This window comes from Meleagris gallopavo, chromosome 7 (assembly GCF_000146605.3).
Source record: "Meleagris gallopavo isolate NT-WF06-2002-E0010 breed Aviagen turkey brand Nicholas breeding stock chromosome 7, Turkey_5.1, whole genome shotgun sequence".
Taxonomy (NCBI): Eukaryota; Metazoa; Chordata; class Aves; order Galliformes; family Phasianidae; genus Meleagris; species Meleagris gallopavo.
In genome coordinates this window covers 5,709,032-5,725,612 of record NC_015017.2, presented here as the reverse complement: position 1 = coordinate 5,725,612, position 16,581 = coordinate 5,709,032, and the positions used below count along the sequence as shown (strand labels likewise).

General features: G+C 38.0%; 1 long non-coding RNA gene across 3 annotated transcripts in view; it reads left to right on the top strand.

Annotated features, from left to right (window-relative positions):
- Positions 1-16,581, top strand: part of LOC104911625 — a 140,508-nt gene that overhangs the window by 18,831 nt on the left and 105,096 nt on the right. For all 3 annotated transcript variants that reach the window (XR_004160265.1, XR_004160263.1, XR_004160264.1), the window contains exon 6: positions 3,695-3,834. This is a non-coding gene — a long non-coding RNA (uncharacterized LOC104911625). The remainder of the gene's footprint in view (positions 1-3,694; positions 3,835-16,581) is intronic.

Sequence of the window (16,581 nt, the reverse complement as noted above, 5' to 3'; positions counted from 1 at the left end):
ATATATATATTTTTTATAATTCTGCAGTTTAAGCGTTATATTAATTTGCACATCACTGTCGTCTAGGAGCTGAGGATAAGAAGAGCTTAAAATGATGTTACTCATATGACATGAAACGTTCCTTAAATCCGTTCCCATTAAATTGCAGACTGTTGCCAGAGATGTTCATTTCTGATACCGTATGCTTAGTGAAAACAAATGTATGTAATTTCTTGTTTAGCCAAGTATGCTCTAGAAAAGGATGGCAGAAAAGAGAGAGAGAATTAAGATTTCCAGAGCTAGGGCTTGTTTGCTTGCTTGTTTCCAAGACTAGAGAAACAAATCTTGGCTTTGCTTTGGGGGTAAATTTTTCTTGTGGCACAGTTAGCTTTTCTACTTAGCCTGTACATAGGTCGCTCTGAAAGTAATGCTTCCTATTTATTTCCATGGAAACTAGAACAGATACAAAGAGCACAAGAATACTGTTTGATCGAGCAAATTCTTGGCTACAAAACACTATTTTTCAGCACATTTACCACCACTAGCTGATTTGCATGAATGAGCTGATCAAGACGCTCTTCATTTTGTGATGCAACAGCTGTGCATGGCGATCCAGATTGCAGCTTGTCTTTCACATCACTGTCAGCACTACTGAAACACACCACCCACTGCCTCACTGTGCTCACATCCACTGTTTGGTCTCCATAAGCATTCAGCAAGCATACTGGGTGCCATTTTTTCCACATGGAGGAATTCATTTCCACCCTTTTGCTTTCTGTGCACTTCTATGTCAGCCTGCCCCTCTGCTGCCATCTGTTGCACAGCAACAAAATGTAGCAGAATATTGGTGGGAAGGTTCAGCCTCCACTGAGTATATACCAGTATACCAACATTTGCTTCTGACATGGGCCAACAGAATAAAATAGGAGGCAGCCCTTGCATTTTTGGCTTATGCAGTGAGCCTTATCAGTTTTATTTCAAATTGTTAAGACAGGTTGGAAGTGTGCCATGCTGAGTACCCTGCTTTGTTAGCTATAGCTGACTTTCTTGGAAGTATTTCTGAAAATCGTTGTCTTAACGTCTACGTTTCAAGTGAAATTGAGCAGCTCTGTTGTCTTTGAATCAGATGGGCGCACACATGGTGCAGCACTGACAAGATGCAGCTCTGGACTTAATTTCAGTCTGTTTTAATGTAATGCTCTAGAAGGTGTGCCTGCAGGCTCCAAATCTCTCCCAGTTCATGTCTCTATTACTGATGGTGTTATTGTGTTGCTTTTAGTATTTTCAGCTAATGTTAACTCTGAAGGATGATTTTACTTATGTGCTCCCATTACACGCTAGGTTCTTCAATGAAGTGACCAGGACAGAGGATCCCCATGGGGAAAAATAGTAGCAGGACATTTTTTCTTCCCCTGGGATCCATTGAGCACAGTCAGGGAAAGACCATCTTGGAGGACACAAGTGATTCACAGAAGCAGTTAGGATTCTACAGCAAGGAGCAGCATCAGAGGGGATTAAATAAATGAGGCTCCTGGGGGCTGGAAAGGACTGGGCAGAATTTGCTTCAACTCAGAATTTCAGTGGAAATGAAGATTGCAGAAGGCAGAGTTGCTTATAAATCCTTTTTCTATTTTTACTTGCCCAGTTGCTTCTCCAGCATTAAATATGTTGGCCTATATTCCAACGCAACTCCTTCTAGCTTAAAATCCTTTTAATCTTTTTGGGAGGACATAAAGGGCAGCCACCAAAAGAGGAAAAGTTTGCACAGGCCCACCCCCAAGTTCAAGGCAGTTTGTTGTTCTGCAGCACTGCTCTTTAACAACGTGTCACCTTTTATCTTCATCAGTGAATGTTCAGGCCACCTTTCCTATTCAACAACTGAGCTCAATTTTTGACCTAGCATCAAAATGCAAACAACTTCTAGGCTTCAGTTTTTGTGTATCCTGATGTAAAAGGACAGCCATTGTCTTCTTACTGCAGCCACTTACATCGGCTCAGTTATGTTAAAAGTGTTCTCTTTCACACTTTATTCTGCCAAGTTTCAAAACTTGCCTCTTATGTAAATGGAAATTTTAAATATGTACTTCTAAATTAATTTCATTTCAATATGGCTTACTCTTAAATTATAACATTTGTAATTTCGGCAAGGTTAAGAAACTTGATTAGCTAAACATTTGTGTCTTTCACTGTTTTGAAGAATCTGAGCGACTCATTCCTTTATTATTGAGAGAAAAAGATGGATGTTAACTTCAAGCTCGTGCTCTAAGTGGGTGAACTGTTGTATTAACCTTTTTCCCAGTTATATTATTTCTCAAGAATAGAACTTCCATCATTGTTAATCTTTAGCTTCTGCACGTATCTATCTATTTCTGCAACATATTTTTTCCTCTGAAAAATTTTAAATGCAAACCCATGTGGCAGCTGTCATCTTACATGAAATGCAGCAATCTCCTCCTGCAGCTTTAGTACTCCTCCAAAAATACTCTGCACAGGGAAGTTGTTTTACCTGATTTATTGATGAACAGATTTACTGTAATCCTTCAAAACAGCAAATGTTTTGCCAGGTGTTGCAAAGGGAATCCTGTATTTCTAGCTAACCTCCTTTCATTGCCTTTTTATTTCTATTTTTTTACATACTCTCAGAGGGTTGGTATTTTTTGTTTGGGATTTTTGAGTTTTATTGTCGATAATGTATGGTGTTCAGGAATCACTGAGTCAGAAAGTGTGGCACAGGACAGTTTCATAGAGTGCAACTTCTAGCCAATTAATTTTATCAAATACAACCTATGCAGAATTTATCAGATACAATTAACTGCCTTGGATGACACATAAAAAGTGTATTTCTGTGAAGGATGTCACTGTGACTCAGTATATCTCTTTTAAATAAGAAAGAAACCCATGATTCTTATTCTTCCTTGTCTGTCTTTCTCTGGGCCTTTAGACTTGTTCTACACACCTAAAATGTATTTTCTTCATTATTTCTAGTTATACGTAAATAAATACGGATTTGTTGGAAAAACATATCAGTGATTTCTGATTTTACCTTAATAAAATTTTCAGCCTTCCTTTCCCAAACTCTGATTTATCTTCTTGCAAACCTGGTTAGTCATTTGAGGCATCTACACCACTCTCAGTTTGTTCCTTCTCTGTTGAAGAATTGTCTCTACTGCTGCCAGGTGAATACAATTGAAAACATTTGTGTTCTCTATTTAGCCCAGCTGGTGTTCTCTCCGACTGAAAAGGAAAAGAAGAGGATGCCAGTTTTTTTCTATAGATTTTTCAAGAAGTAGAAGCCTGTTGCCAGGCAGGAATGTTGGAATGAAATCTTTGCAAGATAACTAGACTAGCAAGTTGGGAATTATGGTATACACTTGGCCATCAGGGCCTTCAGTACATGCACCCTAATTTGCAAAAAAGGTTTTCCAACTCTGCTGAAGAGCAAGATTGATATCTCCTTAATTGCTATACCATTCACGACTTCAATTACAATGGTTTACAGTTAGACATCTTCAACAGCATTAAAAAAAACAAGGTAAAAAGATAGAACTTGTAAATACGAAAAGGTTTAAAGTTTATATTCCTTGAAAATGTGCATAATTATTTACAAGCATAATTATGAGATAATGACTGGTAATCAATGGGATTGTTATAAGTAACTACAACTACAGTGGTTTTTTTTGTGACCAAGTTATATTTGTATTATTTATTCTTTCAGTGTAATGGAGCTTGCAGCAGGAGTACCTCTGGAAGATTGAAGTGTTGAGAATAAAGTCAGTGAGATAAAGCTTACTTTCTACCTTCATGAAAATATAATCACTTCCTGTTGTCTGAAATAGCACGCTAGCAAGAAATCAGGTAAGTTTAATTTAATTTTACAATTTATTTCATGACTTTACTCACTGTTTCTTTAACATTACACTTGTATTTAAGAGTGAAGTCATTTTTCTCCTCTTCTTTAAGAGTGGGAAACTGCATTTTTTTAAAACTTGTGTATGAGTAGAGCAGTTCAAAAGGTGACTATTAAAGCAAAACCCAAGCCCCTGAGGAGTGAGGAGGAGTGTATATCTAATGTTAAGTAAGGAGTAAGGTTAATTTATATCTGCAGTACTTCTTCCCTAGTGCTTTAGGGAGAGTTTATGTTTCAGGTTATCGAAGTATTTTTCATCTGTGGAGGAGACTGCATTAGGGAGATGTAGATTTCAGAAGTTCGTGTTGTACAAATGGATTTGGTACAGTACAGCACTGTACTCTTGCACAAAATGTGTGTTGCTGATGTGTGAAACAGTTCATTTGAACTATATGCTGTTATCTGGATGGCGTAGCGAGTTGCTCGTGTAAAGTTGTGTGCACTGGTGTTGTTTAAAACACTCTTGTGTCTGGAAACTCAGTTATTTAAACTATAGCGTTGGGACACCTTGTGCACCTACATATTTCCTAACATTAGCCTCAAATGTACTGTGTCATGGAATTCTAGCTTGAAATCAGTAAAAAAATATTTCATAGATGCAAATGTTTTTGTAAGATGTATTTGAAAAGCAAGGAAACATCTGTGTTAGTGAAACATAATAGCCATTACATATCCCTGCCTCAGCTCATTACAATGAGCTCTCAGACTAGTGTTCCTCAACAATTTATGCTTATTTCTTCTGTTTTATGTACATTATTGCTCTGTAACTTGGCTAGCAAATCACTGTATATTGAATTATCTTTGCTGAATGTTCACGTGGAAATGAAGGCATTAAAATGGGTGGAAGCAGGCTTTCTTTTCAAGATTCAGCATGGTGCCAGAGCCTCTGTTGCCTGCTGCAGTGTTGTCAGCTCCCTCGGTGGGAGAGCTGCCCTCATTAACACAGCTTTGAGCCTGGAGACAGCACAGAGTATCTTCAAACAGCATCCACTGAATGGGGTTAGTTCATATGAATCAGTGGGTAGATCATAAAGTTCCTACTCCTGCTCAGTAATTAATGGAGCTAACTAGATTTTTCTGCACATCTCTCATATTTCCTGGTATTTTAGGAGTCTGTGTTGCCGTATGTTGGGTTTACTGCTCTCTGAGGGCTGAAATGGTACCACAGGCTCCTGTGGAGGCTGTGCTCCACCATGTAGGTGATGCCTCTTTGTGTTAATGCAACTAATAATGTGCCTACCTGGCAATAATTAATCAATGGCTTATGATTATATTATGAAAAAGATTACATTATGAAAAATTAGGTAACCCGATTGTGTGGCTTCTTTGAAGCAGCCTTACCCGGTGCATCTCTTTCATTTTCTAACCTGAAATCCACTTTCAAAAATGAATAGAAGGGTGTCTCAGCCTTCCATGAAATCTTTCAGTGGCTCTTTTTATGAATAAGTTAAAACTGCTTTGTGTATGAATCTAATACAAACGAGCATAACCACCATCTGCTGCTTCCAGCCCGAGGTGCACTTTCTGTCCACCTGCCCTGTAGTCGGGTGATTCCCACTTCACTGGCTCTGAGGGTGTACCACAGGAACATGTGGTAACCAGAGGCTGACAAGCCTATGATGTGTTCACTCAGTAGTGGGGTAACCAGCTGAATACAGGAGTCACTCGGGGTAAACCAACGATGCTTCTGTGTGTATTTGTTCAGCTTAGATTTAACGGTGCTCTGGTTGTGCCTCCAGCATTTTGCTTGGAAAACCTGGTATGTACAGTTTGTTTGAATGATCTGCTGTAGCAGCTCAGAAAAGTTTAAAAGACAATGCTCTTAAGAATCTGAATGTTCACGTTAGATTGCACAAGCAGGAAAGCATTATTTGAAAGATAATTTGAAGCATTGCTTGTTAGCTTTTTTTTTTATATATAACTTAGAAATAGAGTTATAATAATATATAATAATTAATAAAATTATATAAAATTATATAATAAATAATATAGTATGTTATTATTATTTTACTGTAAGTTTATCTAGTACCATGACTATCTCCCTGATACGCATGAATTTATCTGCTAATGACATGTTATGTTTCAAAGATGTAGTATGGGACAGATGTAGATACAATAAGTTTGCAGTGCTCCGAGCGTGACAGCTGGGCTTGGAACTGGGCCATAGCACATAGCACTTGTATCAAAAACAGTACCACAACTTACCTTACTCAGGCTTTGCTATCAAAAAACCTGCTATACACTCATGTAGCTGGGGTAAAGTAACACAACAAGGGTAAAGTAAAGTAACACAAAGTATGGCTTCAAAATTAAACTGAGGAAAAGCAACAAAGGTTAAACACTTCCCAATTTGCTTTCTGAGTTCATTTAGAAAATCTTTCTTTGAGCAATTTTGTTTTCTTTGTACTGAACATGTATGATTTGTAAAGAGGATTACTTTGCTGTTTTCATGGTGATCACTGCCGTGTTTCGTTTATACGCAGGTGTGGGCTCTGAGCTCAAAGAACATCTTCCATGCTTTTTGATTTCTGTGAGCAGGCTTTCCAACCATTACCAGAATTTGCAAGAGGAATTTTTCTGGGGATTCTGATCTCTCTTTCTTGCTGTTGTTTATGTTTAAGCACGAGGTATTTTCAATTGAACCATTTATTGACAGCTATTCTCACTTGAAAGAGAGAATAGAATCCATTACTTTTACAGCTACTCACATATGTATTTTTGTCATATTCATCTTTATACATAATTTAGATGTATCTAGACTTGTAATGTAGTGACTTGTCATTACCAGCAACTGCTGGTTAGTTAACAGGTTGTGTACAGACAGCTGTCCTGTGCACCTCCAAGATTGTGATACAAGACCAGATGCTAACAGGGAATTTCCAGCTGTGAGGCTGGAAACAAGATGTCAAATTATCCACTTATCTTTTGGCACCAGGATTTGAATTCTGTGTTTTTTCTCGTGAAAACTTCCTTCCTTCCCCCCAAATAACATACTACGTAATACGCTACTTAGTTATTTTTTTTCTTCCCACTTTAATGATCTCTTTCTGAAAGCCTTATTTATTGTTTTGAATTAACTAGAAAATTAATCATTTTGGGAAATACATGCTAAAATTTAGAAGCATGATTAATCAATAAAATAGATAAAACTTACTCTAAACCACTTCTGGCTGTTTAAGCCATTCCTGCATGTGCAATGACCACCTCCCTTTTTTTTTTTTCTTGTGCTTCTAATGGAAATTTCTGTAAAGAAAGACAACATAAGTTTTTGGCTGTTCATTTTCACAGGCAACCTGACAGACGAGTGCAGTGCAGCAAAAGTTGTCCATGATATCACATACAAAATGTAGAAATGAAGGATCATTTATCAGGCTTTTCCTTGTCTATTTTATTCAGATGACTTTTGATAATGTGTGCTAAAGTTAAATTGAGATTAAAAAGCACTTTTTTGTAGATACTTTTTTTTTGTAGCAGTGTGAATAGCACAATTGAATACTCATATAAACATTCTTAGTTTAAGAGGTACAGTACAATAGGCAGGAAGCTCATGTATATTTGCCTTATTGAAGGCACATTGTCTGAGAAATATGGAGTATAATTTTTCCTTAAAGCATCTCGGCACATTCAGACAGATAAATGATGCACAACTTCAAGTACAGTTTGACTTTTTGACAGAAAAATCAAACTCGTTTCTGAAGCTCATTTCCTTTTTCAAAAATAGCACACATTAACCGCTAGCACCTTTAACAAGCTGGAAGATCCTCAAATCTATTTGGTAAATAACTCTCAACTTCAAACAAAATACTGCAGTAATTTCTGTCAGCGTTGTGAATGAGTGTGCCTCCTATAGAACTGATGAGCATGATCACAAATTTTCTCTTAACAGTGAGGCATATGGTATGTTTTGTAGTTATACATTTCCTTGCTATTAGCTCTTTGGCACAGTTTTAAACTTGTTTCAATATAGCATTATGTCTGGAAGTATAGAGAATTTATTGGCTAAAGTATATTAAGTGTGTTTAGCAAAACTTGTGTTTAAAGCAATGATAAAGGAGATGGTATAGCACATGGTCTCAACTTTTTAACACGCGGACCCTCTTGTGGAAAGTGATGGTAACAAAATGTATGTATTTATGTATATATATGAAGGCTACTCTGAAAGTAATGCCTCAATTTATTATATTGACCCAAAATGTCAGAAACGGATGGTGATGGTATGGCAGTAGAAGTTGAACCGTCCCACCAGTATTCCGTTACATTTTGGTGCCATGTGGCAGACGACAAGAGAGGGGCAGTCTGACAGAATGGCGTCTGACATGGAAGTGTGAATGAAGGAGGTGTGTCACTGAATTCCTTCGTACTGGAAAAAATGGAACTGACTGACATGCATTGTCACTCGCTGAATGTTTATGGAGAGCAAACAGCGGATGTCAGCACAGTGAGGCAGATGGTGGTGCGTTTCATTAATGGTGACAGTGACACAAAAGATAAGCTACATTCTGGATGGCTATGCAGATTTTAAAAGCGCAGCATGTAGGCTCTTGCTGATTGCTGGTGAAAGTACATAGCTAATGGCGGTATCTATGTTCATAAACAGTGTTTTGTAACTGAGAACTTGCTCTATCCAATGGTGCTCTTGCACTCCTTGTAGCTGTTGTAGTTCCCATAAAAATAAAAAGGAGGCATTACTTTTGGAGCAAGCTAAATGTAAATTTTGCCTAGACAACAATAACATATCCACTGCAGACAGCAGTGAGGCTCGTGTGCCTTACCTCTCTCCCTAAGAGGATCATGGAGTGGATCCTCCTGGAAGAGATGTTAAGGCACATGCAAGATGAGGAGGTGATCTGAGGCAGCCAGCATGGCTTCAAAAGGGAGATAAGTGCCTGACTAACCTAACTGCCTTATGCGATGGTGTAACAGCATCAGTGGACAAAGGAAGAGCAGTTGATTTCATCTGTTTGGACTTGTGCAAGGCCTTACACATGGTCCCATACAACATCCTTATCTCTAAGTTGGAGAAATCTGTATTTGAAAGCTGGACTATTAGGTGGATTAGAAATTGATTGGATGGTCATAGCCAGAGTTGCTGTCAATGACTTCATGTTCAGATGGAGACCAGTCATGTGTGGTGTCCTTCAGGGGTCTGTCTTGGGACTAGTGCTCTTCAACATCTTTATCAATGATACAGACAGTAGGACTGAATGTACACTCAGCAAGTTTGCTGACAGCACTAAGCTGAGTGGTGCAGTTGGCACAAGAGAAGGGAGGCACGCCATCCAGAAGGAACCTGGACAGGCTTGAAAAGCGAGCCCTTGAGAATCTAATGAGGTTCAATAAGGCCAAGTGCAAGGTGCTGCACTTGGGTCGAGGCAATCCTAGACACTAGTACTGACTGTGAGAAGAATGCACTGAGAGCAGCCCTATGGATGAGGACCTGGGGGTCCTGATGGATGAGAAGTTGGACATGAGCCAGCACTGTGCTCTTGAAGCCTGGAATGCCAATAGTATCCTGGGCTGCATCAACAGAGGGGTGGCAGCAGGGCAAAGGAGGTAAATGTCTCCCTCCCTTCTGCTCTCATGAGCCCCTATCTGAAGTCCTGCAACCAGATCTGGTGACCCCAGCACAAAATGTACGTGGAGCTGTTAAAGCAGGTCCAGAGGAGAGCTGTGAAGATGATCAGAGGGCTGGAGCACCTGTCCTATGAAGAGAAGTTGAAGGAGCTGGGTTTCTTCAGTCTGGAGAAGAGAATCTATCGGAATCACAGAATCATAGGGTTTGGATTGGACATCTGGAGATCATCTAGTCCAACCCCTTTGTTAAAGCAGGTTTCCTACAATAGGTTGCACAGGAAAGCATCCAGGTGGGTTTTCATTATCTCCAGAGGAGACTCCTCAACCTTTCTGGGCTGTCTGTTCCAGCTGTCTGCTCCATCACCCTCTAAGTAAAGTTCTTTCTAGTGCTGATATTTTACTTCCTATCTTCTAGTTTTATAACTTTTGCCCTTTCTTCTGTTGCTGGGCTCATCCACTTGTCACCCACCTTTTATTTGTCAGCATTGATAAGATCTATCAGTCTTCTCCAGACTGAAAAGCCCCAGGTTTCTCAGCCTTTCCTCATAAGGGAGACACAGAAGGCTCCTAATCACATTTGTGGCTCTCCACTGGACCTTCTCTAGAAGATCCCTGTCTGTCTTGAACTGGGGAACCCAGAACTCGACCCAGAGCTCCACATACGGCCTCACCAGGGCAGAGTAGACAAGAAGCAGACCTTGCCATGACTGCTGGCCTTGGAGTAGGTATTACAGATAAAGGAAAAAAATGAAAAGAGAAGAAAATAGAAATTTTCTTAGAGTTTCAACTCAGGTCAAGAGAAATAAATAATCAGCACTGGTCTTCTTTCCCTCCAGCAAGAAATAATCTTTTAATTAAATCCAAAAGCTCTTTTTAAGAAGCTTTTTCTCACTGGCCATGTATTGATGACCTCTTCCCTAATTTTACAATGGTTTCAACTGGCTTTTCAATCACTGATATAGCTATAAGAAGCAAAACATCTCTTTCTAACCCCATTATGGTGAATGCTTTGAATTTTATTATTCATTTTTAATGGGAAGAAGCTGAACTCCCTCTGGAATTATGAAAGGTAGAAGTTTTACGTATCAGAGGTGGAAGGCTGCCACAGAGTCATGCCTTCACTAGACAGTCTGATAAAAGGATTACCTTGTACTTGCGCAACAAGAGAAAGATTGGGAATGCCCATTATTATTTTTAGTTAAGGAACAAAATAAATTGTTTACATTTAAATGGGTTGGTTTTAGGGGTTGGCTTGTTTGTTTTAATTTCTTACCATCGCATGTTGTCATAAATAGCCAGTGAACAAACTTACATGGGAAATGGAAGCTTGACCAGCAGTTCAGTTGGATCTAAAGCTTCTTCAGAAAGTGATCCTTCAACAAGACCAGTAACCAGGAAGCTGGTGAAATAGGGGAGCAAAAAGAAAGAAGGAAAAGCTAGATGTAATCAGTTAAATATAGAGTAGTTGTATTGTCCTTAACTTCCAGCCACTACTTGGACTGACACAGAAGCTAGAATGCTATTTTCATTAATCAACAAAAAGACACTATGTGAGAAAGGATATGATTGTATTAGCAAGGTTTATGTCAAGAACTGCTTGTGGCTGATGATTTCTGGGGATAGTTTTCTTTAAAGACCCCATGTTGAGCTATATTTGCTTCCATTGAAGATTACAGGCTACTGCAATTGATTACATCCACAATTTGCACTTTACAGCATCCTAACACTTCAAATCAAACATCGAAAGGGTCCATTCCAGGGTCTGAGGGCCTGAGCTGGAGGGTAGGCATGAGAATACAGTTCCTCTGATCTCAGTACTTAGGTTGATTTACTCTACCCGGGGAACTTTCAGCTGGCTTACACTGTCTGCAACACTCTGTTAAGTACTCTTGGTATAGCTGCACTACTGAGAGAGAAGAACTTTTGATTGTTCTCTTGGCTGTATTTTCCCTTTGCCTAAAGTTAAGTCATAAAGGTTGAAGAGAATACTTATTTTTTTGTGTGAAGAACTTCCTTAAAAAAAATAGAAAGCAGGGGATCATTTCTCTGCTTTAGTGTTGCTAGGATAATGATCAGCCAGCATTAAAATTGTTTTTTGTAATCCTTATCATCATTAGGTGTTGGGAAATTTCTGATACTACAATCTGCTAAATGTTTCTTTTAATAATAGCCTACAGCTTTTCGGACCCAAGTTATGCACTGTAAACTAAACAAAGTGGCTGAAAATTGAGGGGGAAAGTGATGTCACCTTGACCATTCGGGGGCTTTGCAACCTTTTTTAAAGAAAGCTTGTGATTGTTTCTTGAACAAGCAGTCACTCTCTCTATTTTTTTTTTTTTTAATTAATTTTAGTGACTTACTGAAAGCTAAAGAAAATTGCAGTACAAAGAAAGGGAGACGTTAACGGGAGAGCAAAATAGTCATTTGATACAGGTCCTGAATGAAAGCTATTTAACTGTACGGACTTGCATTGCCTGTATTCCCTTTGCACTGTTGTGAGATTAACCATTCAGGTGACGGCATGAGTGAAGCTGTATGATTAGCTCCGTGATTCATAAGGACCTTTCCCCGTTTAGATGCTTTTGTGAATGTTTTACATTCTATAGTTAAAGCAGAAATAGGCTGAGGGGCTCTAGGGGAAAGCAGAAGTTATGAAATACGTTAAATTCAACTGAGGACAAGGAAAGATGAAGGCAACATATATGTGCTCCTGTACAGTGCAAGAATAAGAGAAGCCTCTTATATCTCTGATAAAATATTGAGAATCTTGCATGCTTTCCTAATGAACTTACGGAAATTATTATTTAGAGTGTAGCATGCAGTGATAGACGGTGATGGTTCAGTTTTCTGAAGCTTGTAGTGGACTCAAAAGCCATGTGCTATAGGAGAACCAGTAGTGCCTGTTCTAGTAGATCTTAATTTTCAGTATTGTAACTAATGCTCTGAATTTCTGAGTGTTTTTCATTAACTGCTGCTGGTTTCAGAGGTTACTGGTTAAACATTCCCCTTAGGTTCTGGACAGAGAAGACCAAATTCTAATTAAAACCAGAGAAATGACTATTGAAGACATTTCTGCATGTCTTTACAAGCACAAAAGCTGATGTGAGGCTGTCTCTTCTGTCTAATTTGAAAAATCTATACTTGCTGGCCCATCAGCCAGGGACTCTGAGATCTCAGAAAAATTTTGCAACTTGATGTACAGTAGACAATAGTAACACACGCTGCTTGACTGCTTGTTTAATGAAAAGTGCATTTCCCAACCTGCTACTTCAGCTCTTCTAACCCCACTGGAAAACTGGGAAGATCAGCATTACTTAATCGCAGCTACTCCCTCAAAAACAAAAAAAAAGAGGTGCATATTTTATGGTAGACATTGATATGTATTGACAGAAAAACATCTTACACAATTAAGGGCTGTTTTAATATTGAAATAATTCTTCAGAGCTGCCATCTTATCTGTCTGCACTTGTTTTGAAGGGTGTATTAACTGAAGCTATCTGGTCAACTGGCACTGTGTGTACCAAGGTAGTGGTCTTCTACAGTGGTTTGCCATATTTCTGCACATGTCTCTACACATCTGTGATCATTTGACTTTCCTTTTATCCCATACTTGCAAAATTACCAGTAAGGTCCAAGTGAAATTTGAAAAGCTCTTCAAAATGTAACCCAAATATCTGGGGAAATCATTTATTTATTTATTTTAAATTTGACACTGTAATGTAAAGTAACTTTTCCAAACATTAGATTCGGTGTTTTTGTATATTTTGTATGTCTGTGTCAATTTTTCCCCCTTTATTTCACTGTAATAACAGGTAATTAAGAGAGAAACAGTATCCCCCCTCATTTTTCATCTTGGTGTTTGGAGGAAACAGTTAAGCTATCCAAATTCTTGATTTCCAAAGAATTTAGAAATAAAATTTCTAGAACTAAAATGCACGGAGCTGTAAATAAATTGCCAGATGTTCTGTGGTCATTTCTTGGCTTGACTACTTGACAAATAGTCTCTTGTACAGATTGAAAGTGCTAGGTATCACCTTTTCAATTGAGCTTTTACAGTGCCTGGGAATATTTGTGTTTCTTCCAAAACATCTAAGTATTCACTTAACTTTGTTTTTCACAGTGCTTTCTGTTTTTAAAAATATCTGTATGATTACATGAAACATGACTGCTCAGGCTGTAAAAGGAAGCAAAAAATATCTGGAAAGTACTTAATTATTAATATTATTTTAAAGCATAGTTTAAAAAAAAAACAAACACCCACAAACATAATGAAATTCAACTTTCCTATATTTTCTGGAGTCAAAAACTACAACTAGTAAGGAAGAAATACTTGAACAATTCCCTTTTTACAGATATGAATTCAACTTTCTTGTTGAAAATATGTTATGTTGAAAATAAGTCAGCAAGGCACTCTAAATACGTTCAGCATTGAGTTCTGTGGGTAAAATTCTTCCAAAGTTAGAGGAGTGACAATTTTGCTTGATTTCAGTGGGTGATACTGCTTCTCATATGGTCCTGGAAATTACCCTTAGAACTGGCACAGATAAACTGACTAAATTTATTGATCAGTTTGACTAAGAGGAAGTTGCCTTATATTAAATGTTATCTAGACACACATAGAGACACGTTTCCTATCAGAGGAAGAAGCTAAGTAATTGCTTAGCTTGGTTGGCTGCGTGATCAGATGGGAAGATGTGCTGAGGAGTATTGCTAGGGTAAGTGAGGCTTGGTAGGTGCGTGTTAGCATCACTGCATTCCATTCCCAGTGAGATGTATTTTCCTGAAGTTAAATTCTGCTTAGGTGAAAGTCAGTCATCTAATTAGTACAGTTTTTTCTCCCTGTATATTAATTTTAATGAACACAAACCACCAAATCCCCTAAAGCTTCAGTAGAGGTGTATACATACTACGTCTCAGCATTTTTATGTAGACATGATCAGCTTTGCTGGATCTGCAGAAACAAAGCTTTTCATACAGCAAGCATGGACAAGCATCGTGTTCCAAAAGATGAGCAGAACTGGTTTAATAGCATACTTGTAACTTACACTGCATGGAACAAATTATGTCATCTAAGCAAAATGAAGAATTAATTGGGATGCAACATATATTCCATCCCCCCCCAAAAAACTTTCTTATCACTTTACTTCTTAAAGCATCTAACTTAGTAGCTTTCTGTATAAAAACATGTATTTATTGGTAAATATATCTCTGTAAAGAATGTTTTGAGCAGAACAGACAAATCTTCTGTAATAATTGTGTGTGTGCATATATAGAAAAGAATTTGTCTTTGGAGTAGAAAGCATTTGTGCTACTGTAGAATTTGTGTTTACCAACATCTTTGAATATGGTGTGTGCTCATAGTATGCCACTTCAATAGCATTGCTATTGCAGAGGAAATAAAAAATATATACTTATATATTTTTCTGATGTCAGGTGGGAGCTTTCCAATTGTTATGGCTGATTGTGTCTAAAAGCAAGTCTGAAGTCTTGCTTTTAAATAATCATGCATCTCTTCATGAAGGTGCAGGAACAGATCTTTGGCTGATAATAGTTGGCTTTAGCACTATAGATTTGTATCATTAATGAGGTGGGGCTAGTAGTCACAGTAATCAGATCATGTTTTCTAGTAACAAATTGTATTTGACAGCCTTCAATTAAAAAAAAAATGTAGGAGAAGGTTAACAATTACCTTTAACCTAGCTAACTTACACTGTGATCCTATTTATTGGGTCCTTTTCTTGACTTACTATGACTAGCAAGCAGCAGAACAGACTGGAAATGCTGCTTTTGCCTATGCCTACTTACTCATAGGTTGCTCCAAAATTAAATCCTCCTGTTTATTACTGTGGAAGCTACAGCAGATGCAACGAGTGCAAGAATGTCATGGGATAGAGAAAATTCTTAGCTACTAAGCACTATTTATTAACATAGACATCACCATTAGCTATGCATTTTCACCAGCAATCAACAACAGCCTGCATGCTATGCTTGTAAAAAATAAATAAATAAAAAAATTAAAAAAAAATAATACTGCATAGCCGTATACTGTGCTGCCATCTGTCACACAGCAATAAAATGTAATGAAATATTCATGGGAAGGTTCAACCTCTGCTGTCATACCAGCAACATCCACCTCTGATGTCGTGGGCCAACACAACAAAACAGGAGGCGTTACTTTCAGAGCAGCCCCCTTATTTTCTTCTACAAGTTATTTTGAATCTTATTTCTCTTCTTCAAAATGCACGGCAACTGTCCAAATTTATTTAAATCAAAATGTATCTAAATTAAATCTACTGAAAAAGAAAGCCATCTACTAAAATGTGTGGTATAATTTAAAATTCAGGGGCAGTATAGTGTCAAAACAAATTACAAATGTTAATTCTGAGCAGCTCACTTATTTGCATATTGCAGTATCCAAAGATGACATGATTAGCTTTTTTTGCACAAGAAATTCTTTGTTGATCTGCAGCAACCTCAGAGCCCTCGTGTCTATTAACAAATCTGTGTTCGTACCGTACTACCGCTGTGCGTGTTGCCATTAGGAAAACTCTGAACTGCCTTCTGATAAGGATGATTAATCCAACTGATGGCTCCTTGGATGGCTCAGTTATTAATTGGGACAGTTGCAGTGCAGAAAACTTTTAAAAATTTGTTATTTCTTTTTAACCACGTCACTATTGACTGCAGCTAATAGGGGAAGGAAGAGGGAACAGCTGGGATAGCTTGACTACACGAACAAACGTGTAGTCCTTCCTTATATCTTTCCTTCCTTGAAAGATTGAGGGCAAAAGCAAAGGCTGTGTAATAGCCAGGGACGTGTCTCAAGGCAGACAGACCTTGAACACAATAAGTTGCTGAGCTGTAACAACTGCTGTTTCCAGCTCTGAAGAAGAAAATCAGATGTTACTGAATTTTTTTTAGATCCAGCGATGGTGATTCTGCATAGCACTTCTAATACTACCTCTAAGGAACTTAATTTTGGCATGTTAACAATAACATGCATGGATCAAGGCTTTAAGAATTTCTGTGCAAACAGCTTCTCAGGCTTATATTTACAAATAGTTCTGGTAATGCTGATATTCTTGAAGTAAAAACCGTTGGTTGCTTTTTTTTTTTTTTTA